Below are 27,224 nucleotides of genomic sequence, written 5' to 3'. Positions count from 1 at the left end.
TTATTCAGTAAAGTCTGAAGAGTGCATCTAAAGTGCTAAGACATGAGTGCATAGCAGAAGTGTTAGAATGTACTACTGAGAATTAATGAACAGAATGTTGAATTTAAATTAGATGTTTGTGCAGAGTGCAATATACTGTCAGAAAAAACACTAAAATTAGAAAATAATAGAGTGAGAGAACTGTATGCAGAGCATGAATGTGTCCTGGCTAACCTGGTGGCACCACTGGATCAGAAACTGATAATGTGAATTTAAAAATAAAGTACAAGATTATTTTCCAAATACTTGTGTCTGATATGAATTATTTAGTTGGGTCATCTGGCTTGTGAGGAACTAGGAACAGTAAACTGAATTCACAGTGTGAAATCAATACATTTGAGCTTTCACAAATTTGCAGATATTTCTGATACTGTGCATATCTTTTGAAAATGTGTGCATGATTGTGTTGATTTGTTGCCGGGAGAATATCATTTGCAAATGGATCATGACAAAGTGCCATTGATTTGTTATTCTAGAAAAGTACCATTAACTCTCACAAGTAATGCTGAACAGGAATTCATGACAATGAAAAGCTACTGTGCTTTTAAGAAGCAATTGGAGGCAGCTGAATGGATGAAGAGCAGAGTAACTCTTGGAAAGAAAGGTAATAGCTCCATTGGATTTATTTGCAAGATATGAATAAAGTGATTACTAGTCAGCACTGGTATTTCTATGCAGTTGAAGTAGTAGTCACAAGAATGACAAATGCCAGGTGGACCAGGAACTGATGCAGCTAAATCTAAATGACTCTTGAATCCAAATGGTATAGGTTCAAACTGCTGTTGGGAAGGCACAGAATCCTTAGACTTGCATTTATATTTTTAGCACCAGAAGTTTAGCAGACAGCTGTTACAGGATAGGATCTGTTGTATGCACAACTGATTATCTATTAGTGTAGAGGTTAGGCATGAGCACTACATGACAGAACTGACTGCCTCTAAGTAGACTGAGACAGCAGAGTTTCAAGTTAAATAAGAGTTAAATATAAAGTCAGCATGACACATTTGAAATAGATGGGGTCATATTTTAAAGTCAGAGGGTCTGAGACATTATTCAAAAATAAATAAAATAAGCAGTTGTGCAAATGCTAAGATCAGAAGGCAAGCAGGCATTAGGGACGTTAGGTGGGGTGTCTTACTATGTTTTATATCAAATATGTCTGAAATATCAGTGCCTCTAAGAAGGATCTTATAGCACAGTGTAATTTGAAAATTAAGCTAAGAACAGGAATGGAGTTTTTGAGATCCTCAAAAAGCTAGGTATAGATACAGTAATGTTAATATGACAGTTGTGGTTACATGTAGATGCTGTTCACAATGGCACAAGAGCATAAATACTTCAACTACTCAGCTAAACTGCCTTTTGTCTCACCTATTCTGACCAATATAGCCTCTTGCTACAATAAAATCCCAACATTTGTAACAAATGCCAACTGTTCTCACCACTGCTCTTCATTACTTCTACTAAACTGTCTGGAACTGTCACATCACCTGACATTCATTCAGCTAACCACTGCACACAAGTTTATTTATAAACCTGCCAACTGTCCTTCCTTGTCTCCTCTATTCACACAGTATCATCCAAATAGATCTCTTGGATCCCATAACCAACTGTTCCTAAATGTAGTCAGACCTCCCCTCACAGCTGGACAAATGTGCTACTACTTCACTGTAGCTAAACTATGGAATAGTCTCCCATCTTCAGTTGGGTTTATCAGCAGTACCCCTCTCATTAAGAAGTCACTGAAACAACATTTTGCCTCACTATGGCAATGCAACTGCACCAAGGCTGTAGTTCCTATAACCTGAACCTCCTCTCTACCTGCCTTCTTCCTTCCTTGTCTCATTTGTATGTTTCTGTATATATCCCAACACATGTATGTTATCAGCCTTGATTGACTTTCTTCTTCACTCTCTCACACAATACTAATATTTATTCTTTAACTACGCTTATAAACTGACCGCTTCAAAATATACTGTCTTTAGCTTGTACTGTTGTTTTGTAGCAAACTACTGTATGTTTCATGTACTGCACATTAGTCTGGATTAATTTTGTATAGATCCACAATTGGTTCTCAAAACGACTACCTTCTGGTTCTCCACATATGATACTTTGTACTATACTGTACATGTACGTGGTCTGACAGGGTACTACTGTATATTGATCAGATTATACTGTCTTTTAGTTCTCCACTGGTGCTGTATTGAATTTGTACTATGCTTCACATTTGTAATGTTTATATTTATTGTTTGTCACATAATATACTATATATGTACTGTGACAACCGCGCCCTCAGACTCAAAAAACATATTAATTTCATCATGGTTTGATGTTTCCTACATTTTAATAGCACTCTGAGACTATTTTGAGCTTTTTAGATATTTTTAGATGCAATTTCTGACTCTGACCACATGGGGTCTGGCATATTGAAAAAATTCAGACTGTTTACACTGCCTCAAATAATGCATTCTGGGATACTTAGTCTCCAAAAAATTGCATCAGATCTGCCACGTTTTGCCTTAAGCTGCTGTCACTTCATTGACTTAACAGGCATTCACTGCAGTCTTAAAATCCCCTACTTTTGGTTAAAATGTTATCCTTTTCAATGACCACTAAAACACAAGCAGTGCAAATGCTACAGAACAGAACTGAAAGGTGCATTTTCTAGCCCTTTCATCTTAGAAATGCTAAATTGCTTTCTTTTGTGAAGGCTGAAATCTAGTTCTTCAAGGAATCTCCTCCCACTTCACACCTACCTTCCCTAGCTGTCAAAGAGCCAAGGGTAATTTGACCCATTATCTGCATGTGATTGACAGCTCGTCACAGCAGGTGACCAGAGTAATGTACTGTTTGCTTGTCAGCCTTTTCCTCCTTACACTGGGAGACTTTTTTTGTTGCACTACTCCTGTCAAATTTAAAACCAAGCTACATAGCACTGGCAATAATCCCTGCTTTGCAAAGCAGTCTGCCACTTATTTTCCCTTCCTGTTTAAATAGCTAACAAATGATGCACTATAAACTTGAAATATTTTAGACTTGCATGACAGCACCCACATGCTTTTTTGAGTCAGTATTTAAAAAAAATTATGGTAGTGCATACATAACACGCAGACACACGCACGCACACACACACACTGCTTTACTTCTACAATGATTTAGATTTTTACATTTTATAGCAGTGTACTAACCAAGCAGAGAAATCTGGTTCAAAAGCAAGGATAAATTGATCCTGAAATACCTATGAACCTCAGCGCAAGAAATTAGGACAAAGCCATACATAGAAGTGGGACAAAGGCACAAATGGAAAAGCGCAGTCTGGGTCTGAACTGTCTGCAAACAGCTACAGTTAACTTTGAGTATGTGTCTACCTGTTTGAGCCAATATTCATTTTCCCCTGGAGAGCACTCTGCTTTGGCTTGTAAGCAGCCCACACACACACACACACACACACACACACACACACACACACACACACACACACACACACACACACACACACACACACACATTCCACTTTCTCTTATTCCTTCTGTTAGCAAATAGTATCCGCCATAACTCATCAAGCATTAAACATAACTGGGGAAATATAAACCCTGGATCAAAATGAAAATAAGTAGGCTAAGCTAAAATGCAGCTGTGAAAGGGAAGCATGTGGCACCCTTACAAACAGAAAAGATTAACTCCACTAATGTGCAATTAAAAACTTGGGAGGACACAATATCAGGGCTAGGGAGGCATAGAAACAGGGACAAATTACATTTAGGATACACTATTAAGAAGTAATAAGACTTACCTTACTTATGAAGTAGCAAACGCTTGTGAAGAAGAAGTGCTTCACATGAATAGAGTCGACCAGATTTGCTAACACAGAAAAGGAGTTCCACACAGCACCTAGTCCATTTATTAGGTTAACAGTGTGCTGGGAAAGGCGGTGTTGACATCACAATGTGGGAGGATCACAGGGATTCTGTACAGCATGCAAATAAGGCAGTGTTTACGTCACTTTGGGGGAGGAAACCTCCCAGGATCTTCAGCAAGAGCTATGGCAGATGTGACATCATTATTTAAGAGACGACTAGACAGTTTTCATCTTGGTTTTAAAACTGAAAGTCAAGCAGTACGGAAAAGTATGAAGCCTAAGCAGTAAAAGAGAATAGTGGATTTTTTTTTAAATCTGCGGTTATGTTTTTTTGAGGCTGTATCACATAACAGGATTTTAGGGAGACATCAGGTAGAGATATTTGATTTGATATCCCATTGTTTTCCTTTAACACTTTGTTTATGAAGCTTTTCTTCCTAGACCTCCACTGAAAATGGGTTCACCTTGGCCCAGTGGACTATCTCAGTAAACAAATGTAAATAACTAATAATAAAGTGTTTTTACAGGAGAGTGCAGTGACCTATGCCACCGGGTCAAGAGCATTTACAGGTACATTAAGAGATATGCTCTGACAGAAAATGAGCAGTTCCCAACAGCGTATAGATGAGAGAAATTTGACAAATATGGCTGTAGTGAATTACTTCTTGTGGAAAGAGATCACGAATGCTGCAAAGCATGTTCAATAAGTCCTTGTAAATGCACCACTGGTATAGCAAAAAAAATTGCTTTTCGTATACATTGATGTCTACTTTATTTGCTTTATCTTGGGGAGTTTAGCCCCAGAGTTTCACTGCATGTGTGTGAGATGTAAAATTGTTAATGTTTTGGGCATTCCTCTTTTAATAAAAATGTGTTTTTCTGCTGCAGTATTCATCAGTCTGTGTCTGCAGACACCCCTTTTAGTAGTAAAAACCAGAGCTGCATAAAGTACTGTCATCAAGTAGCAGTAAATTACAGAATGTTTTGAAATAAAGGTTTTTTTCTTTTTTTCAGGGATGGATAGCTACTGCAGTGGTTATAAATTATGCAACCAATATTGCCTGACAGGATGTGTGTTAATGTGTAATTAACACCCACCCAGGGTGGAGGGCCTCTATACCTCTAGAACGGCATTAATTACACATTAACACACACCCTGGAGGGCCTTATTGCACTTAGAGAATGGGCTTTCTGTAAAATTGTAGTGTTTTACTTGCTTATTTATTTTTTTAGGTAGTAATATTATTTTTTATATATTTTTAATGTAAAATACTTCCTCCGCCTAATGTTTCAAACTTGCTGTAGTATAAGTTAATGGTGTTAGGAAGAAGCATTTTACTTGCATCAAAGATATATAAAAATAATATAGTGCTTAAAAATAATAACCAAGTAAAACACAATTTTACATAGAACCCATTCTCTCTCTCAACCACACATACATATACACACACAGTATTTTCTGCTTTCACACACAGTATTTTCTGCTTTCACACACTGTCTCTTCTGCTTTCACACACATACAAACATTCACTCACACAAGACCGCTCTCACACTCCCTCAGTCTCTTTCACACACAGTCTCCTTTGCTTTCATACATGCATTTACTCGCACAAGATCGGTCTCACTCTCTCGTGATGTCTCACACCATTACACAATCTCATCTAGTTTCATACACGCATTCAGTCACACAAGATCACTCTCGCTTTCTCTCTCACACACACACACACACACACACACACACACACACACACACACACACACACACACAAACACAATCTCGACTTTTTTTTTTTTGCTTTACATTTTATGCTCACTAAACAGAAGAACCGCTGCTTAGCGAGCATGAAACAATGGTGGGTGTTAGTTTCTTTAGCAGTCCGAGCTCCATGGCAGCTTGATATGCTGCCGTGCAGTGGCGGACTCATTTGTCAGCGGGCACTACTTGTACATTAACACCCTGATGGAGAACGTTTGTTCTCCAGTCAGAGTGTTGATGTACAGTTTGACCATTCACTAAGCCTTTATAGTGTATGTCCTACTGCTGTGCTGAATATGTCAGTCATATAGTTTTCATTCTCTGGCAGGCTTTGTGAACATTGATTTTGCACCACTTAAAAAGTCTGAAATATCTCACTGTTTGTGTGGCCAATTTTCTGTCTTATTAAACAGTGGCTCTTCTGAAAGTCAAGTACTCCTAATGTAATCAGCTTTTAATACTTATTCATCCACTGATGCCTGTCTTATCTTATTTAACGGTGCAGGAGGACAAGAACCTAACCCAGCAAGCAGTGGGCCCAAGGCATTCAGAACCTGCACAGGATGTTATTTTTTGCAGCACACATATGCAAACACATATTTATGTACAAACGGATACATGTGCAAGCATGTGCACACATTTACACCTGCAAAAAATTCACTGGATTGCAAATTCACCTATCTGTGTCGTTGGGGATGTGGAAGTAACCAGGAACCATAGCAAAGCTCACATGGACACTGTGTATATGCAGACTTTGCATAGAAAGCATACTAGCTAGCAACTTAACCAGAGCACCAAGTGCTTTGACAAAGCAATGCTAGCTATTGCCCCAGTGTGCCACCCAGTGAACCTTATCTTGTTTACCCTGTTATCAATGCTGTGACACTGGAATCTTATCACCGTTTGGTTGATGACTTTAAAACAAAGTCAATCAACTTCTAGATAAGTGTCTTCCTTCCTTTCCTCGGAATATTTCCCGTCTCTGTTCATTGTTTGCTCTACTTTAGAAACGTGCTGATGTGATGGTATTTAATAACTAGCAAAGACTGGCATTTTAACTAAAATAAGAAGTTGACAGGTTTATGATAATTTAGAGAACACAAACTTAACACTGCATGTTGTGTTATTCCATTTCCTTTCTTAACAGCCTCATATTATGTCATTTGTAGCAACAAAGATAATTGGCAGCAGGACACCTTTTTATGAATTAGCTGTCTTGATTTATGAGATTATTTTAAACTCTTTTAATGAGTGAAATCTGCTATAATTCTTCTTATGTTAGCAGTTCAGGAAGTTCTTAATGGAACAGAATATAAAAAACAAGTGAAAGGTATCACTGAAGTAATAAAACAAGATATTAATATCATGAACAAAATGTTCTTTTTTATTTTCCTAAAATGTATTACTCATCAACATAGTATAGACCATTCGAGAAGTATACTGCATCGTACTGTAATCATAGCTTGTATAAAAAAGCAAATGCATTTCCATATTGATGGTGGAGAGAATCACATTTCCAAAATGCACAATCTTAATAAACATTTTGAAGGAAGCAGTTCAGGCTGTCTCATATATATGTCCACCTACTTTGTAGTACCTAATGCTGTATAGCTGTACACAAAAGACAAATAATTAGCTTCAGTAGTTTAGCATAGAAATGAATAATGATTCTGCTGGTGCAGACAGATCTAGAACCAATAATAAAACTAGAGATTTAGCGGATTATTAAAATGGCGTGTTTTCACTCCCTAAGAAAAGGAACCACATCATCTACTTGGCCATGTATTTCTGTCTCTGTCATTCTGTGAGACTTTTCCCTCCCTCTCTGCTATCTCCTTAGTTATACAAATTTTACTAAGCAATTCTTCTCTTACTCAAATCAAGAGATATTCACTTCAGACCAGTCCTACACATACATGCAAACAACTCAGTCTCTGCAAGTAAGGACCTTTAGATCTCATGCCTCCACACCAGCAGCGCTAGCAAGTGATCTCTCCTAGAGGCTTGATTAGCATCAGAACAACATAATGTAGTGGCAATTACTGAGACATGGTTAAAATATTACTTTTACTCCTCTCCCTATATCTGCAGCAGTGTTTCAGGAAATATCAGCACCAGATCTAGATGTAGACCAGGAGGAGGGGCTTTTATAGCTTGTCAATCATAACTTCTCCCTAACCACTCTTTGCTCTTCAGCAGCAACTGCTTGCAAAGACTAGAGCCCTAGCTTGGTTCTAGACAATCTAACCTTAGACAATCATAATCATCTGTTTATCTACTCCCTTTTATATCCACAGTATCCATACAGAACATCCTACAAGACCTTGTTCCTTCCTGTTATCTCCAAAACGTATTATTCCAAGAGATTTTAATGTCAGTAAATTAGGCCTAAAATGCTGCCAATTCTATAGAGTCCTACACTTGTTAGGCCTAGATCAAATAGTTAAAGGTTAAACATGACCACATAAAACGACCAGCGATGATTCCAAATTACACCTAATTTCCAACATAAAGCAAAGATGCCTATCCATCAGTATTTCTTCTAAATAATCTTAGTGACATCACACTATGATCCCACATTGGTACTTTAAAACATACTGGAGTCCACCTCAGATTACAGCAGGACAAATTTACTCAGAATCATAACACTACTGACCACCTATCTATTCTGCTAGCAACCCTAATGACGCCTTTACATTTTCACTAATGCCTATTTGCCATCCAAAACTCTCTTCCCATCATTCGAAGTAGACTGAGGGACCATCGTTGCCCCTAGCATCTAACATAATTAAATCACTGTAAGAAGATACCGCAGGGAAATTCTGGAAGCAGGAAGTAAACAGCAGGCCTCTCTACCAAAAGTACTTAAATGTACAAAAAAGAAGCTAGTATAGATGTTAATTATTCTAAGGCCACCTATCTTAGAAACTAGCATGAAGTTCTTTCAACCTCCCCAAAAATCTTTTTAGAAAGCAATAAAGCAAGCTAGCAGTGCAAATCACTGACAAATGAAATGCAGTATACACAGAAGGCAGCAATGAGAATTTGTCAAAGAAAACTACAGAAATTTCTCAGTACTGTCCAAACCTTAGTGAATTCTGTCCCAGATCAAATCAACCTAATGGCTGGATCTTCTTAGGCTGTACCCCTTAACCAACTACAGCCTCACCCCCTTACTTTCTGCTTTAAAGAAGTAACCAAGGAAACCAAAGATGTTCTGTTTAAACTGGATGCAAACTTTGGAGTTAAATTCACTGCCTGATGCACTACCTTCCTAAAATGGCAGCAGAACCGATAACCAAATCCATGATACATATCTTTGTCTCTCACCATCACTACTTTCCTCATACTATTTAAACAAGCTTCAGTGATCTCTGTACCAAAGGTCCCCATTCCTAAGACCTGCAAAGATTTTAGACCCATATCTTGTTTCGACCCCTACATAAAATATTTGAAGATCTTCTCAACAAACAAATCTTCCCACACATAAATGCTTATGGTTTATTATGTGACCAGCAACACGGGTTTCATAATACATTCAGCACAATGGCAGCACTTTAAACAATTAGTGATAGAATCTACTGTAATATTAATGATAGAATTCTCACAGGAGCTTTATTTATAGACATGAATATGGCATTCCTCCCTTGCTCCTCAACAAACGTTCTAGGCTTCATTTTATAACAAATACAGTGCAATGGTTTGAAAGTTGCCTTGATGACAGAAGCTTCCAAACTTGTAAAAATACATTTTCAACTACTGGACCCTCTATGTTGGGGTACCACAACCTTCTGTTTTGGTTAGTCTTAAATGCTGTCACTATGGATCTTCCCCATATGAACTTTGTCATGTATGTATGCAGATGACCTCCTCCTTCTAGAGTCCAACCAGTCATTGCCCCTATTATGACAAAATATGCAAAAAAAATTCCTTTCCACCTCCCGTTGGAGAAATGATGATAAGTTAATAATAAATTCCAACAAATCTAGCTTTGATGTCTATCTCAATAACAGGAACTGATATGTAAGGCCATAGAGCGTATCATCATGGACCTTATCAACAGGGACATGGGGAATCTCAACTCTGGACTGCACGGACTTGGGGTTTGTGAAAGGCAGATCATGCCTGCTCAACCTTATAGACTTCTTAGAGTCTGACACCAGAGCAGTAAATGAGGGCAAGGTAGTGTACACAGCCTACCTGGATCTTGCCAAGGCCTTCGACACCATCCTTCACTCAGGAATTATAGATAGACTCACTAAACTAGGCATAAACCCTTATGTCACAAGATGGGTAGCCAACTGGCTCACTGATAGAACCCACATTGTAAAAGTAGCGGACTTTAAATCTGACTACCGACCAGTTACAAGTGGCATTCCACAGGGGTCGGTCCTGGGTCCTCTCCTGTTTGCCATCTACTTCTCTGAAGTCCAAGTCAACACAAAGGGATTCTGATTAACCAAGTTCGCAGATGACTGCAAATTGGGAGCAATTATAGATTCTCCTATGGATGTAGACATCTTACAACAAGGCCTCAATGAGACCAATGACTGATGCAAGAACCATGGCCTCAAGCTCAATGCAAAAACGTGCATTGCCATTCTCTTTGGGAAAAATTCGGTACCCATGAACGACCATATAGATGGTACTCCACTAAACACCGAAGGTGTGATAACAAACTTGGAGACACAGGTTGACAGCAGCTTCTCCTTTGATAACCACATCGGCATTGTGGTCAGAAAGTCCTTCTGTGTAGCACGTCTTTATCACAAAAGGTTTCTTATCCATAAAGAAAGAGGTCATAATCCCTCTTTACTCGTCCCTCATTACACCTATTATTGAATACAATGCCCCATTTGGTATATACATCGTTAGACACCTACAACTGGAAAGACCACAAAAATACCTAACTAAGAGGATCTTAGGCCTCAGACATATGCCCTACACCCTACACTGAGAGACTCAAAAAAAACTCCAGCTATACTTTATCTTATATTGCCTACTTAGAGGTGATCTCTGCTTGACTTACAAGGCCATGTCTGACCCAGAGCTGCCAGATATGCTCCACCTAAAGAAATCCCAATCCCTCTGTGACACGCTGCAGGGACCTAAGCCTCATTATCACCATAAACAGAACATGCTGGAGGGACAGGTTTCTAACCCAGCGACTTCCCATACTCTGGAACAAACTCCCCATTCACGTCAAGCAGAGCACTTCACTGGCCCTTTTCAAGAGAAATCTTGATGAGTGGATGATTAATAGGAAGTTCACCCCGGGGATCACGTCAGTGGCCTTGCTTTACAAGGGCACTGGGAACTAACTTTGGGCTGCATGATGCCAGGGAATTTCTTGGGCTAGGCTTGTATAGGCTCCAGAGTCATTAGCCTAGTACATTCTTATGAACACATTACTAATAACAATGCAGTACCTGTCATGACTCAGCAGAAGTACATTGGGAATTCTATTTGATCTTTCATCTTTCTCACCCTGTGCTGACCACACAGTAAGCAGAGTTCTAGCACATCTAAAAGTTTGTGCAAGAATATCTCACCTTTCATCCTCAAAAGCTCAATAGCCTATTGCCAAAAATGTGCTAGTTCTCAAACTTAAATATGAACTGCTTCTCTTAACCCTCCACTCTAGGGCAAACACCCAAAGCTTAATTTTGTCCTGTTGTCCAGCCAATACCCATGTCACCGTGACTTTCCTAAACTATTTTACTAGCTATAAGCACACACCAGAGCACTACTGATGTTTAATAGAATAATTTTCAGAATCCCCATCCATGCCCCCTCTGAAAACCAAATTATTAATAAAAGATCGATGTTATACTTTCCTCATTATACAACATGGGGACTGCTCATCACAAGATCTTGTTTTGGCTCCATTATATGAGACAGAGTTTTCACAAAAATTGCCCCATCCACTTAGAATCACCTTGCGTCTGAGGTGAGGTCACAAATCTGTCTACAGGACTGTATGGCAGGTCTGGAAAAGCATCTAAAAAAATAACCTGTAATTGTTGCAGAGATGCCGATTAACTTAACAGTCCACTAGCTATTGACTTCTCCTGCTTCTTATTTTTCCTCTCTTGAGTTCTGCAAATATAATCAGTCAAGGTTGTAAATGTAAGTAAATACTTACTATCAATGAGTTGTAGATTTTCCAATATTTATCCTACCATGCACTTTATATTGTCATACTGCATATTGTATAACTCTCTTGTAATCTGTTGTTACTCTTGTTTGCTGCTTCTCAGGGGCCTGGGTCATGGCTAGAAGGGGATCTTAGGACTAGCCACCTACATGGTTATCAAATTATAATAAAGGCTGGTATGGTCTTTGACTTTTCTAATGACAGAGTTCTTTGTAATTCCTATAACAATTTTTTTTTAAAAAAACTTGGATAAGTTGATAAAGTAACCATTTAAAATCCAATCCACTAAAATCCAATCCACTTGACACAATCAGTAAAATTCCTAAGAACAGGACAGTCTCAGAATATGTGAAGTCAGAACATTCTGTCGCCCCAGTCACACATACCTCTAAGAGACACCTGAGACCAGTGGGAACTTAAGTTGCAGTTTCATGTAAGTATATAAAATATTTCTGGAGGCACCTCCAGGCAAAAATTCCTAAATTTGTGCAGTTCAGTCAAGTGTCTAGATAGAAAAAATGCTCTCTCTCAGAACTGTTGTGTTACTTCTATCACCACCAGTAACCCAGTCCATGTTGTTCTAAGTTTAGTTGAAACATCTATTTTCAGTTTTCCTAGTCCCCTACATGCTGCAGTAATGAAAATTTCTAAACCTGGATGTTCAGCCCTTTGTTCCAGTAGGAATTGCACAATCATAGGTGAAGATTTTCTATCCAGCTGCAAGGCCTTTATTTTCTTCCCCAAACTGTATGATATCAGATAGGCCAAATTCTACCTTTACCTGGTTCAAATTTAACAAACCTGAGGGACTTTTGACTTTTTGCCACTATATTGTGACTATTCTCTCCCGTAAGCAGTTATCTACCCCTCCCCCCAGAGTTTTCTGGTGGTGACATCAGTGAGACTGCGGGCAACATAGCTTGGTTCCAACTCTGGATCTCCAAATGACCCCATACGTTTTTCAATACCCAGATACTATGCATGACAATATATGGAGGATTGTGAGGATTACCAAGAAAAATTCCAGAATATTAAATTTGTGTGTAGCCTTCAGGATTTAAGTTGCAGGAGTACTGGTTCATTCCCTGTGACATAATAGTCAATGACGGCATCTGACTTAATAACTTAGACTGAACTACTCTGTAAAGGGCTAAATGATCGGGTGCTTCCAAGTTCCCTACCACCATCACCACTGTTTCAGTAGACAAAGCATGTCTTGAGCTACTGTTTGACATACTCCATCCCAGACAGTCACATATCATCATCTTCATAGAATTTACAAAAGTTATCAAATCTGCAGCTAGAAATGCATATAAGCACTTGCTCATTTTGATTGTAGACTAGCAAAAGCATATACCATCTCCTAGCATCTTGCTGCAACCTAAATATAGTATCCTCTTGAATTGAATTTTTTTTGAGGTCTGAATGCTAGAGCTGGTCCAAACCCCTGGTATTTTATCACCCTTGCCTTCTGGAGAAATGAGTATTAATTGCCAGTCGAATGGAAGGCACAACATTAACAGGCATTACCTTTGTTTTATCCCTCTTTGTCCTGTATTTATTTCTGTTTGATAACCGACTAGATGGACCAGTCATCTAGCCTTTTCAGCCACGACCTGGGCACCACAGATGTGCAACAAACGTAGCAGTGGTACAGTAGTGTATTTATACATAAAAGGTTGATGACTTAATTAGTAAATTTTAAGAAATGCAATGACAATAGTTCAAAGAATAAAAGCAACGCAAGATAAACTGAACAGTAGCTCACCATGCATATAGTGAAATGTGAGTGAAAGGTTTGCTAAAATTTACATCCTGGATCATTGTGGAGTTGATCAGACAGTGCACAAGGGTTTCTTGTTAAGAATAAATGGATGCCAAACTCTGGATGAGTTAAATAAATCAACACATCATCAGCATTCTTGGAAATGTACATGTAATCTCAATTGTCTTAGGCATAATATCAGTAGTTCAATATACAAAGCAAAGAGCAAAGATGACAAATGACATCCTTTTCTTTTGCCTCTACAAATTAAAAACATAGTTTCCCACCCTGTAATGCTCTTTACCTTAACGTAGACTTAGGATCCTGTGCATATTTTGAAAATTATCAGCTGTTAAGCAAATCCAAATCTTAATACCTGATTTAAAAAAATGGTCATTCCACTTTGCAAGATGCTTTTACAGCATCCAGACTTGTTATTACAAGCTCTTTGACCATACCTTGTACAGCTTTAAATATTAACATGGTCTCTATAATGTTATCCCAACATCCTGCAAACCCACACTAATCCAAAATTAACAGTTTTGATACAGACATAGAAATCTGCTTGACTAAATTTATCATGAATAACTTGTAATTATGGTTTAAGACAAAAAAATAGCTCTGTAAGAGGCCAGCAGCTGTTTTCTTACCTTCTTTCTGGATCAAAAACATCACAGAGTATTTCCAGGAGTCTGGCAAATTACCCTAAGACAGTACTTCATTAAATAAGTTGGAAAAGGTGGGGACCTACTCCTGTTATCCAAAAGACCACTATTCAGGAGGGAGGCCATCATGCCCAGGAGTCATGCCATGTGCCTGAGCTTTTCTAGCATCCTCCATGTCCTCACTTGGATGAAGGCAAGCATGCTGCTTTAATTCTAACTCCTTTAAGCCTTTATTTCTTGGGTTTCCTCAACCTGGATAAATCTGTAGCAGACAGATAGTTCTCCACTGACCCATTTATGTGTTAATTACTCATTTTAGCTTTATACATTTTGCTGTAGAAGTTCCTTAATACTTGCATAAGCCTTACTGAGTCTGTCAACTTTCATGAGATCTTTGTCTTACTGTGCCGCTCTGAAAATGCTGTTGCTCTAGCCTTATGGCTAACTTTGGGTAATGGGGAAGTTATGTAAGAAAAAGTCCTTCACATCTTCTGTTAAGGAGTTATATTTCCTATCCAGCAACTCATATATTTTTTCACTGAGGATCTTTGGTGTTCATCGTGTTTCACTGTTGCAGTCCTTACAAAATGGGTTATCCAGCTCCTGGTAGCCCACAGTCGGCCAGAATACCAAAGTCCTTGGTATATGACATTGGATGCCTTCAGTTTAGGTCTGACGTCAGGTACAAAAGAAGGCAGCCGACGCCATTTCCTCAGTCTTTCTTGCCATGGAGCCTAAAGCAGACACATTTTGCATGAGTGCTGGTTGGCCGAGTGCCTTCTTTTTGTATTTCGACTGCTTAGTTGAAGACATCCTTAGATAAGTACCCCGTTCGGGACCCTCTTTTCATGCTTTAACGAATGTCAAAGAAACTTAATAACTGTCTTGCCTGTGGAAAACAGATTCCGCATCGTGATTTTCATTCCTTATTGTATTACTTGTTTGGGCCTTGAGCATGACGTCCCTAATTGTGTTCTCTGTGCATCTTTCCACCCGCGTACCATATGCAGTACAGCTAGGATCTTGTTCAAGCATTTCTGAGTTTGGCCTAAGTTCATCGGTATGGCGTCTTCTGGTCTCCCGACTTCAGATGTTCCTAAGAAGTGCAAGAATAAGGACCGTGACAGGCTTTGGGTCAAATTAGCCGACCATGTCCCTGTTAAGTTGGTTGTCAGCCCAACCGTAGTCAGTGAGGTGCTTTTTTTGCCCCAGCAGTCCACGGATGTTCAGCAGCAGGCATCTGCGGAGACCTTTTCTGAGTCCTCCATACCGCAAGCTTCCACTTAGTCTTCTGACCCTCTGCCAGTCACTGTCTCTGATGAATCCGGAGCTCCTAAGCAGGCGCTGGCTTCTGAGGCCTCTTTTCTTCACTGGGAGACTTGATCCAGACCGACAACCTTGATTCAGACTTCTGCAGTGGCTGGGCCTCCCGAGTCCCTCCAGCTTTCTAGCAGGCCATCCTGATGATAATCTGCTCCTAAGCAGGCATTGGCCTCCCCTCATATGCCTCAGGCCCAGATGGTTAAAATGGCTAGTGATCTCTCGGCCCTTACCAAGGGCTCTCAGCCACCTCCTTCTAAAAGGATTAGGGAATTGTCCCTAGAAGCTTTCTCTGCCTCAGACTCTGAGGTTTCCAGCAACTCTGCTGATGAAGAGGGAAACTCTCCAGTTTTTTCTGGTTTTGAGGATTCTGATGCAGAAGACTCCATCCCTTCTGCCTCCCCTCCAGAAGATTTTTCTTTTGGAGATACTCTGAGTACTCTTAGGGAGCATTTAAAATGGGAAAATCAGGACTTTCCTCAGTGTAAGAAACGGATTAGGGAATTCTTGGATTTGCCATGGCATAAGCCTTTGGCTATCCCTCTGGTTTTGGAAAATGTTGATGATGTTTTTATGGAGAATTTTTTGACTCCTAATTCTGTTCCTCCTGCTCCCAGAAAGCCTGATAGGTATTATAAAGTTCCTGATTCTCATCAGTTCCTTTTCAAGAATCCTACTGCTGATCCAGAGATTATTTCTCAGGGCTCTAAAGGTGTTAAAGCCATGGTTGCTAAAAATCCTGCTCCTTCTGACAGGGAATCTAGGGCCTTGGATAGGTGGGGTAAAAAGGTTTATACTTCTTCCACCCTGGCTAGTAGGTCTGTTAATTGTCTTTTTCATATGTTTAAGTTTCAGCAGCATACTTTGGAGGCTATTAAGGCTAGAATTGCTGGTGTTCCTTCCCTGATGGAAAGTAAGGACATGGAAAATTTATTGAATTCTGCCACTCTTGTCACTAAACATCCTCTACATTGTGGTTTTGACACTTTGGAGGCTTTTTGCAGGGCAGCAGCCACTGGTTCTGTCATTAGAAGACATGCTTGGCTCAGGGAACAGCCCCTTTCTGAACCTGTCAAGTCTAAATTACTGGATGTGCCTTTGCACAAGGACAATCTTAGCATAGCAGAAGAGGTGTTGAACAAGTTGGAGGATAAGGCCAAATCTATGCAAACTGTTAAGGGCTTTCTGCTAGTGCAGCCTCCTCGTTTTAGTAAACATTACCCTTTTTAGAATTGGACTTTTCCTGACCTTGGTAAACAGAGTCGCACTAGGTCTAGGGGTTACAGGTCTTCTAGGGGACAGACTTCCACCCCTCAAAAGGCTAAGCACTAGCAGGCTTCCTCTTCTAAATCGGGGAGTTCTAAGCAAACTTCCCAAAGCAAGCAATCCCAATGACTCCGGCCTTCCCCTGCCTGCCACTGTGGGCCCAGGGTTTCCTTTGGGGGCAGGTTAGCCATGTTTGCAAATGTCCGATTCGCCATCACAGACGACAAATGGTTGCTCAAAATAGTATCCCAAGGCTACATGTTCTCATTTCACACCTTCCCTGTCCACCAAGGATACCCAGATATCCCCCCAAATCAAAGGGCAGAAGCAGAAAAACATGTTTCTTCTTTACTAAAATTGGGAGCAATAGAGCCAGTTCCTGCACTACAGATAGGCTAGGGTTTCTACTCAAGGCTTTTCCTGGTTCCCAAAAAAGGGGGCACCTGGCACCCTATTCTGGATTTGTCCATTCCAAACACTTTTCTGGTTATTTCCAAATTTAAAATGCTCTCTCTTCAGCAGGTTCTGCCAGTGCTGGCCAAGAATTCTGGTTGGTGACTTTGGATCTCAAAGAAGCTTATCTGTGCATCCCAACAAGGGAAAGCTGCAGGCAGTTCCTTTGCTTCAGGGCAGGGAACAGTCACTTCCAATTCTCTGCACTGCCCTTTGGCTTATCTACTGCTCCCAGAGTTTTTACCAAATGCTTGGCTCCAGTCATTGCTTTTTGCAGGCAAAGAAACATTCAAATTTATCCTTAATTGGAGGATTGTCTTATTTAGGCAAACTCTCCAGAGCAACATCTAAAGGACTGGGACTTTGTAAAGAGCCTTCTCACCTCTTTGGGCTACACCATCAATGAAAAGAAGTCAAAAATGGTACCCACCAGGGAGATTGTGTTTCTAGGAGTGAGCCTGAACACAGCCGCCCAGATGGTATTCCTCCCTCAAGAGAAACAAATTGATCTTTCGAATTACTTCAAAAATTTGGCAAGCATGACCCAGCTCTTTGCAAGGCAATTCCTGCAAGCCCTGGGATTCATGGCTTCATGTATTCTGATGATTCCATATGCCAGAATGCATACGAGGAATATACAATGGTACCTCAAAAACTTTTGGTGTCAACACATTCAGGATTTAGACTTGATACTTCCTCTGATTCCCTGCCTGCAAATGGAGTTCCTTTGGTGGCTGACAGCCTGGGCGCAGAACAAAGGCCTGCCTTTCTGTCCACCTCCTGCCAGCCAAACTCTCACCACAGATGCCTCGGACTATGCTTGGGGAGCACATTTAGAGGTCAGATGCATTCAGGGGACTTGGAACTCTCAACAGGTTCATTTGCACATAAATCTGAAGGAATTGTTGGCAGTCAAGCAGGCCTTAGGGGATTTCAAACATCTTCTCTCTCCTGGTATTCTTCTGGTCAGGACAGACACCACCACAATCATGTGATACATCAACAAGCAGGGAGAGATGAACTTTTATCCCCTGTACAGACAAAGTATAATACTGTGGTCCATAACAGCTTCCATGGGCATTCATCTGACAGCTCAATTTCTTCCAGGAAAGCTCAACACCTTGGCAGACTGGTTGAGCAGGCAGGTCCTGGATTCTCAAGTGTCAACTAAATAAGACCATCTTCTTTCGCATCATTCAGCATTGGGGCACTCCCCAGGTGGATCTCTTCTCATCTCAAACCAACCACCTTCTTCCAACCTTTTGCACCAGGGATCATCACAGCAAAGCTTGGAAGGTGGATGCTCTGTCCTTCCCCTGGACACAGCTCTTTATCTATGCATTCACTCCTCTGCCTCTTCTTCCCAGAGTGCTGTTAAAGCTTAGGGATGAAAAACCAAGGGCCATCATCATAGCTCCAGTCTGGCCCAGACAACATTGGTATCCACAACTTCGCAGTCTCTCCCAGTCTCAGCCTTAACATCTTCCCCTGATACCAGATCTCTTAGTTCAGGAGGGGGGAAAAATTCTGCATCCTCCTCTTCAGACTCTCCATTTCTACCACCTGCCTACCTTCTTTCCTAATCCTCAGAGTAAAGGGGAAAGGTTACTGCATTCCCTGGATGTGCATAGACAGCTTAGATTTTACCTGGACAGGACTAAATCTTTTCGAAAGTCGGATCAATTGTTGGCCAGTTTTGCTCCTGGAGCTCAGGGCAAAGCTGTTTCTAAACAGACCATTTCTAAATGGATTGCTCATTGTATTCACTTTTGTTACTTACAGCATGGCAAGGTTCCTCCTCAGAGTATTAGGACCCATTCTACCAGGGCAGCCTCTACCTCAGCAGCTTTTTTAAGAGATGTACCTATTAGGGACCTACTGGAAGCAGCTACATGGACTTCTGTCCACACTTTCACTAAACATTACAATTTACCCTTGTTTTCTAAGTCCAGGGCTGGCTTTGCCACTGCAGTGTTGCAGGGCATCCTTACCAACCCTTAAACAGTGGGTGTTCCTCCTCCCTTTTGTTTTTTTCCTGGGCTTTGGGAATCGACCCATTTTCTAAGGACTGCAGCAGTGAAACACAAGCATAGTAGAGTTATATACACTTACCATAAATGTATATGTTCGAGTGTATTCACTGTTACAGTCCTGGTTTCCCCCTCTTCCATCCCCCCTTTTTTCCTAGGGCACAGACTGAATTTTCTTTTCCTGGTCTAACCCTTTTTGGGGGGCTCCTGACAGTTAAGGCAAAAAAAACTAAGGAAATGGTGTTGGCTGCCTTCTTTTGTACCTGACTTCAGGCCTAAACTGAAGGCAGCCGGCATCATATACCAAGGACTTTGGTATTCTGGCAGACTGTGGGCTACCGGGAGCCGGATAACCCATTTTGTAAGGACTGCAATAGTGAATACATTCAAACATTTACATTTATAGTAAGTGTACACAACTGTACTTTCTTTCATTTCATACTTCTCTGCACCTTTTTTCAATTCATCCTCCTTAAACTGGAAGGTCTTTCTTGTCTTTTTCCATAGTTCTTTCATGCGGCATCTTACCGTGCTACCCAAATGTCATTTAATGCCATCTCACCCATGAAGAGATCAAGGGCAGCTATGACCTATACAACTGCAAAATGTGTACTATGATTATCTAACCATTACCTTAAATAATCCCTTCGTAGAAAATTAACAGGGATCCTTGAGTGCTTTTTTAAGTTGTAGCCCTAGATGCATATCTAAAGAGACTTCTAAATACCCATGATCCAAGATGTCAGTGGGATGCATGATAAAACTCCTAAGCAAGTAGTCTGTACTTTAGCAAACTCTATTGACTCATACATTTACAGGCTCAAGTCATGCAAATGTGACCGCTTGTTCAGGAGGTACGTGAGGAGTCCTTCCACACAAAAAAAAAAAGACTGGAATTGCTTCTTATGGTAGATTCCCCGTAGAGCAAGTATCGACATATTGATCAATAATACTGCTAAATGACCCATAGCTCATGCTACAAAACAATCAGATTTAACCACTGTACATATAGCAAAATGCGTAGTTCTCCCTTATTCTTGTATGGCTTAGACAAGGATCTTAAACAAAAGCAGTGAAACATTATCACTCTGATGCTACTTAAGACAATGTACCATCCCCCCTTCTACTCCAATTAGTGGAATCTGATCAAGTAGCCTATCCTTGGCTAAGTCAGTGTCTACCTGTTCAGATAGTAACTCAGTTAGGATTAACCACTTCTAATCTTCCAGTGACAATGAAGGTCTCTTGTACCAAGTGAAGTTATAACTTAAGTGCTAGTGGTAACAGTTTAATAAATAGCCACTCTCGGAACTGTTAATTAACTCTGGTAATAAAGTACAGCAGCTTATTTATCCATTTTTATACAGGTTCATCCTAGATCAAACATTGACCATATCAGACACCTTCCTTACTTGCAGAGCTGCCCTCACTTGTAGCTGAAGTCTCTATTCAAAGTTTGAGCGTGGTTTTCTACCCACAGAATGTCTTGTACAATTACTAGGATCCTGATTAGCTTAGGGTGATGCATCTGATGTTTTGTTCAGCTGTTCATCAGCAGTTGAGTCTGTCTAAAGGGAGTGGACATAGCTCAAACGGTCCTGGACTTGCATAAATGTCCATAAATGCTTTCATGCCCATAGCCAAAAGCAACTTAATAAAGGCATGATAAATCAACCTAAATCTCAATTTTTTCTGCCTGCATAAATGCATCACAGGGAGGAACTGGGCTATATTCAGTGTATTGCTGAAGAGAATACACTATCTGCAAACCCATTTTGATCCCCAGTTTTGCATTACTTGCCCAGTCTCTAGATTGTCATAATATTCTTTGAGAGCAAAGGATGCAAAATGTTCCAGGATATGTAATGGGTGCTGCCTGCTTACAGAGCTACCTCACTGGACTACCCTGTGTGCGCTTTTGATTCTGCTTCTTATGACAGATACAGCACAGTCCTTGCCTTTCAATTTCTCAAAGACACCAGTGAGATGTAGATTTTTCCTTTGTGCCCTGATCTCCCAATGCACTTGTATTTCCTTAACCTTGGCTTCCAAGCTAGTCATACGTGCTTTTATAGGTTCATAGGTAGGTACTAGGCTATCTGCCCAAGGGCCTACGCAAGCCTAGCCAGCAAGGTGCTATAGCTTACGCCACCCAAGAAAGTTATTTTCTTGTGCCACTGTCCAGCAGAGACACAGAAGTGATCCCAGGGGTGCATTTCCTATCCACTCATCAAGATTTTTCTTGAAGAGTGCTAATGAAGAACTTTGCTTGACATAGATGGGTAGCTTGTTACAGAGTATAGGACATCTCTGGGACAGGAATCTATCCCTCCAGCGTGTCTTGTTTATTGTGGTGACAAGGTTTAGGTCCCTAGAGTGTGTAGCTTGGAGGGATTGGGATTTTTTTAGGTGTAGCATGTCCAACAGCTCTGGGTTTGACATAGCTTTATATGTTAGGCAGAGATCACCTTGGAGTAGGCGATATGCTACGGAGTAAAGCTAGAGTTTTTTGAGGCGGTCAGTGTAGGGCATTTGAGGCCAGTAATCCTCTTTGTGAGGTACTTCTGTGCCCTTTCCAGCTGCTGCAGATGTCTTGTGAGGTACATTCCAAAAGGGGCGTTGTACTCTATAATGGGTCTAATGAGTGACGAGTAGAGGGGAACAATGACCTATTTTTTTCCTGGATGAGAACCCTTTTATGATGAGGTGTGCCACGTAGAAGGATTTCCTGACTACTGTGGCGATGTGACCATCAAAGGAGAGACTACTGTCCACCTGGGTCCCATGGTCTCTTATCACGCATTCGGTGTCAAGTAGATTGCTGCCTATGTGGTAGTTCATGGGTACAGAGTTTTAGCTATTTTTCTGTTCCAGGGCAATAATGGCATCGGAATGTTCAGTCTAGAGTTTCATACAAATTGACATTTTTTGCATGACTTTTGTGTAAAGTCATTCAGCTGACCCTTAATTTCTTTTATTTACATTAAATTTATTGCCAACCATGTGTTTGGGGCATCCTTTTATAGCTGAAGCAGGTCGCTCAGAGGCAGTGTTATCTGCATCCATTGTACCGAACGGGAGCTGAACTCAGGCACATTTTCAAGCATGCTATTGAAATTCTAACTCCTTTAAGCCTTTATTTCTTGGGTTTCCTCAACATATGCTGACTGTTTAATAATTCAGCCTGCAAAAACCAAAGTAATTCTAAGTTAAAGTCCCTTAAATGTTTGCATTAATTATAACCACAGGAGGGAAATGCAATCTGGGCACCTTGTCAAAGTCCAGTAAAATGTTTTTGTTTTTTTTTGGTATTTGTTGCTCATCACAATGTGTTTGAGTGCCATAGAGTGTTATTCAGTCACAACTAAGTCAACAGTGCTGTTATTCTTTTTTTTCCATTCAGACCGGCTATGCACTCCTGAACCACTATAAGATAGTTTACATTTGCAATTGTCTTATCTCAGACTGGTCAATGTACTAAAAGAACAGCTGATTTTAGACATTTGGCATTAGTTGCGTCAACCTTAAGATCTATCATTTATTTTTATCTTTTAGTCATGATATGAATGTTTTTTTCAGTTCTTCGTTTTGATGTAATGTCCAGAAATTCACACACTGAATACTGACTCTGTTGAAAATTTGCTTCTTTTATAGTGCTTCCAGATTTATAATGCAGTTTTTAGTGGCATAACAAAATACATTCTTTGCTAGATACAGTCTATGTAATGCATTTTAAGGATTACAATGACTTTTTTAAGATTAGAATTGGGATACTCTTCTTTATATCATAAGTATGCCTTGTAAAACTTTTAGTAATGTTTTGTCTTAATCGCATATATAGACTGTTAGTGCTTGTCCTACCCTTGAATTCTAGTCATATCAGTTTGCTGACATTAAAGGTCTGTAGACAAGCCATACCAAAAGGTAAAAATGTTACATAGACGAGCCATTCAGTAAAAATGCAAGAAAGACTCAGCTAATCTAGAAACTTTGCTAATAAAATCCTTAAACCTCCTGTAGTGGAGGCCCATGGGATATATGCAAATGACCCTTACAGATAAAACCAATAATGTTAAGTTGTCCATCTCGCCTTCATTCTTGCTGGATGGGTTCGGAGCCGATCCTCGGCTCCGACTCGGCCACTCTAAAAGCTCGAGAGTTGGTTCCACAGGCTCGAGGCTCCCCTTATATCCCACAATGCTAGGCGGTAATACCTCAGATCTCGTTTGCCGCTACAGCGATCGAGGTGTCTTGCTTCTACCGGCTTCAGGTTAGTTTAGTAAAACAATTTAAAAGTTTATTAAACCCCTTTTAAATTAGTTTTTCGTTCATAATTCCCTTAGTTTTAGTGGATATTTATCCTTTCCTTCTTGTTCTTCACCCTCCTTACCACAAGAACTTATATGTTCTTCCCTTAGGCCTTCGGGCCCTTCCATCCCCTCTTAGTAGTGGAGTGTATGTGTTTTTTGTAGGGATTTTTAAAACTAACTAATTTTATTAGTTTAAAGTTATTAGTTTATTTTATTGAGTAGTGTAATCAGTGTGTTTGTGTTGTGTGTGATTGCACTTATTCCTTAAAATGTCTAAGGATTCGAAGGTCTCAGGCTTCAAGAAGTGTGACTCGTGCTGTCAGAAGATGTCTCTGACAGACGGTTACACTTCTTGTGTTTACTGCCTGGGACCTTTACACCTGCAGGACTCTTGTGCTGTATGCCATGGCTTCAGCCCTAGAGTCCTGCAGGAAAGAAAAAATAAGCTTATTTTAAGAGGCTTATTAAAACCTGAGGGTCCCCCGACTGTTTCTTCGGGTAAACCCTCTAAGGCTTCTAGGTCGTCGGCTCCAGCTTCCGAGTCTTCGACCTAAGATGTCGAAGTCTGCTACAACATCGGCTCCGGCTGAAGCCGATGAGACTCTAACTCTTATTTCTTCGGTTCCCTCGGCTCCGGCTGGAGCCGAGGTATTGGAAATTTCTGAGTCGGCTCCGATAAGACTATCGGAACCGACAACTAGGAAGAGGTCTAGGTCACAGTCTCTTGGCTCCGTTCATTCGGCTCCAGCATCTCCCTTGCTGTCTGAACGGAGCCATAGATCTCACTCCTCTAGGTCGTCGAGACTTTCTGACCATGACTTTCAGAGGGTAGTGAGTCGACTTCTTAAGTCTGAGGCACTTGCCCAGATGCTTCAGAGCCCGACTCATCAGTCGATGCTGAATCCTATTTCTCAAAATGTTCCTCCTCCGACTCCTTTGAGTTCGGAGCCGGGCTCGGACCGAGACTGTGGTAGCGCCGGAGCCGATATAATTGTCTTCGGCGCCGCTGCCTGCTCCGATTTCTTTGAAGAATCTCGGCGCCGGACTTCCCTCGTCGGCTCTGAGGGGGTGAGTGGCATTGGACCCTTGTCTGACCCCGCTCTTCCTCTCTGTGCTTCGGCGCTGGTGAGTTCGGCTCCGACATCGGCCTTGGAGCCATCACTGTCGGTGACGAGGGAGGTTTTCAGCTGAGCGGGACCTCTGGCTCTGCCTGACAGGGGTGCTTTCGAGGTCATGCGGAGTGTGTTGGAACCTGGTTCAACTCCACAGTCGGCTCCGTCCGCCCCTCCCTCCTTGGTGCCTCAGGTAATTTCTACTCACTCTCTCATCCCAGACCGCAGAGAGCCAGCTCCTCAAGAATCCCCTGTGGGGATCTCATCCTCTTCCGAGGCCTCTCCTGAATTGGCGGGAGAGCCCCCTAGGAAGAGAAAGTGCAAGAGGAAGCACATAGACTCACCTGAGTCTGTCACCTCTGACACGGATTTAGAGGATTCTGAAGGTTCCCCTGGTGAGTTCGGCTCCGACATCGGCCTCGGAGCCATCACTGTCTGTGCCGAGGGAGGTTTTCAGCTTTTCGGAGCGGGGACCTCTGGCTCTGCCTGACAGGGGTGCTTTCGAGGTCATGCGGAGTGTGTTGGAACCTGGTTTAACTCCACAGTCGGCTCCGTCCGCCCCTCCCTCCTCGGTGCCTCAGGTAATTTCTACTCACTCTCTCATCCCAGACCGCAGAGAGCCAGCTCCTCAAGAATCCCCTGTGGGGATCTCATCCTCTTCCGAGGCCTCTCCTGAATTGGCAGGAGAGCCCCCTAGGAAGAGAAAGTGCAAGAGGAAGCACATAGACTTACCTGAGTCTGTCACCTCTGACACGGATTTAGAGGATTCTGAAGGTTCCCCTGCTCCCTCTCTGAAGATGTCTCCTTTGCAGACATCCTGGAGATCTTAAACAGAGGGGAATTGGCCAGCCCTTAACCCTTCGGAGGATGAATCTGTGTATCTTGAGGCGCTCGGCTCTCGCCCTTCCACCTCCTGGGTGTCCCCCTTTGACCCCCTATGCAGGTGGTAGCTAAAAAGGCTTGGACAGCTCCTGACTCTGTGGACCCCACCCCCAGGAGACCTTCAAAGTTTATTACAGCACCAGCAGACAAGCAATTTCTGACTAAAGGAGTTTCTGTGGATGCTATGGTGGTAGCTGCTGCCACCAAAAAGGAACTAGCTGATCCTTCAGTGCCTGTCCATCCCCCTAACAAGGAATCTAGGTCTATGGACAGGTACGGGAAGCGGATGTTTTCGTCCGCGACCTTTTCTATGCGTTCGCTGAACTACCTCTGTCATTTCACTCGTCTTCAAGAGACTTGATCAAGGAAGCGAGTGAGATGTTAAAGGATCCAACAGCTGCGGGTTTTCAGGATAAGATGAACGCTCAGCTGGCTACCCTCAATTCGATAGCTAACTCCTCCATGCGCCTTCTTTCATATGCGGCTGGTGGAGCGAGCAGAGCCGCAGGTACAGGTGTGGCCTTACGCCGACATGCCTGGATGCGGCTATGTAATTTTGTGGACCCCTTTAAGACGTCTTTCACTAATTCTCCGTTTGATGGATCGTCCCTTTTTGGTCCTCAAGTGAAAGAAACCCTGACGAGGTGCGAGACTGATGGCAAAACTCTTTCTGCCGTCTGAGTCCGTTTTTCTACTCCTTCTAGGCCTTGCCCCAAGGTTCAGAAAAGTGGAAAGATGTGGTTCCACAAGCAATCTCAAGGGGCTTTGCCTGACGCACAGAGTCGGTTCCCCTCTAGAGGCAGAGGGGGAACAATAATGGTAGACGCCGCCCTAGAGGCAGGGGGGGTCCGCAGAACCAGGGCAATCGAGAAACCTTTTCCGATGAGCCCTTTCAGCATCCCTGAGGTGTTGCCCGACTGTCCACCTTCGGAGGCAGTCGGGGGAAGACTATCACTGTACCCAGAAGCTTGGCGATCTCTAACTCAAGACAAGTGGGTACACTCCATCATTTCCGAAGGCTATTCCATTCCGTTCTTACGCATTCCAAATCAATCAAAAAAGTCCCTTTCAGATGTTCCACCCGCTCAAAGGGAACAAGCAGCGTTAGAAATATCAAAGGTGCTTGCAAAAAGAGCCATTCAGCCAGTTCCAACAGACCAGCAAGGATCCGAAAATTTTTTTCCCAGTGTTGCAGGGCATCCTTACCAACCCTTAAACAGTGGGTGTTCCTCCTCCCTTTTGTTTTTTTCCTGGGCTTTGGGAATCGACCCATTTTCTAAGGACTGCAGCAGTGAAACACAAGCATAGTAGAGTTATATACACTTACCATAAATGTATATGTTCGAGTGTATTCACTGTTACAGTCCTGGTTTCCCCCTCTTCCATCCCCCCTTTTTTCCTAGGGCACAGACTGAATTTTCTTTTCCTGGTCTAACCCTTTTTGGGGTGCTCCCGACAGTTAAGGCAAAAAAAACTAAGGAAATGGTGTTGGCTGCCTTCTTTTGTACCTGACTTCAGGCCTAAACTGAAGGCAGCCGGCATCATATACCAAGGACTTTGGTATTCTGGCAGACTGTGGGCTACCGGGAGCCGGATAACCCATTTTGTAA

General features: G+C 41.7%; 1 protein-coding gene across 3 annotated transcripts in view; it reads left to right on the top strand.

Moving 5' to 3' along the window:
• Positions 1-526: 526 nt before the first annotated feature.
• Positions 527-27,224, top strand: part of DAGLA (diacylglycerol lipase alpha) — a 2,305,179-nt gene continuing 2,278,481 nt past the window's right edge. For 2 of the 3 annotated variants that reach the window (XM_044059506.1, XM_044059501.1), the window contains exon 1: positions 528-643. The gene's annotated coding sequence lies outside the window, so the exon portion shown is untranslated. Of the gene's footprint in view, positions 644-27,224 lie in introns of all 3 variants that reach the window. The other variant, XM_044059505.1, reaches the window with a different exon arrangement.

Source organism: Protopterus annectens, chromosome 17.part0 (assembly GCF_019279795.1).
Source record: "Protopterus annectens isolate FY-2018-M chromosome 17.part0, PAN1.0, whole genome shotgun sequence".
Classification (NCBI taxonomy): Eukaryota; Metazoa; Chordata; order Ceratodontiformes; family Protopteridae; genus Protopterus; species Protopterus annectens.
Note: the sequence above shows the minus strand (reverse complement) of the source record. Positions and strands in the feature narration are given on the sequence as shown.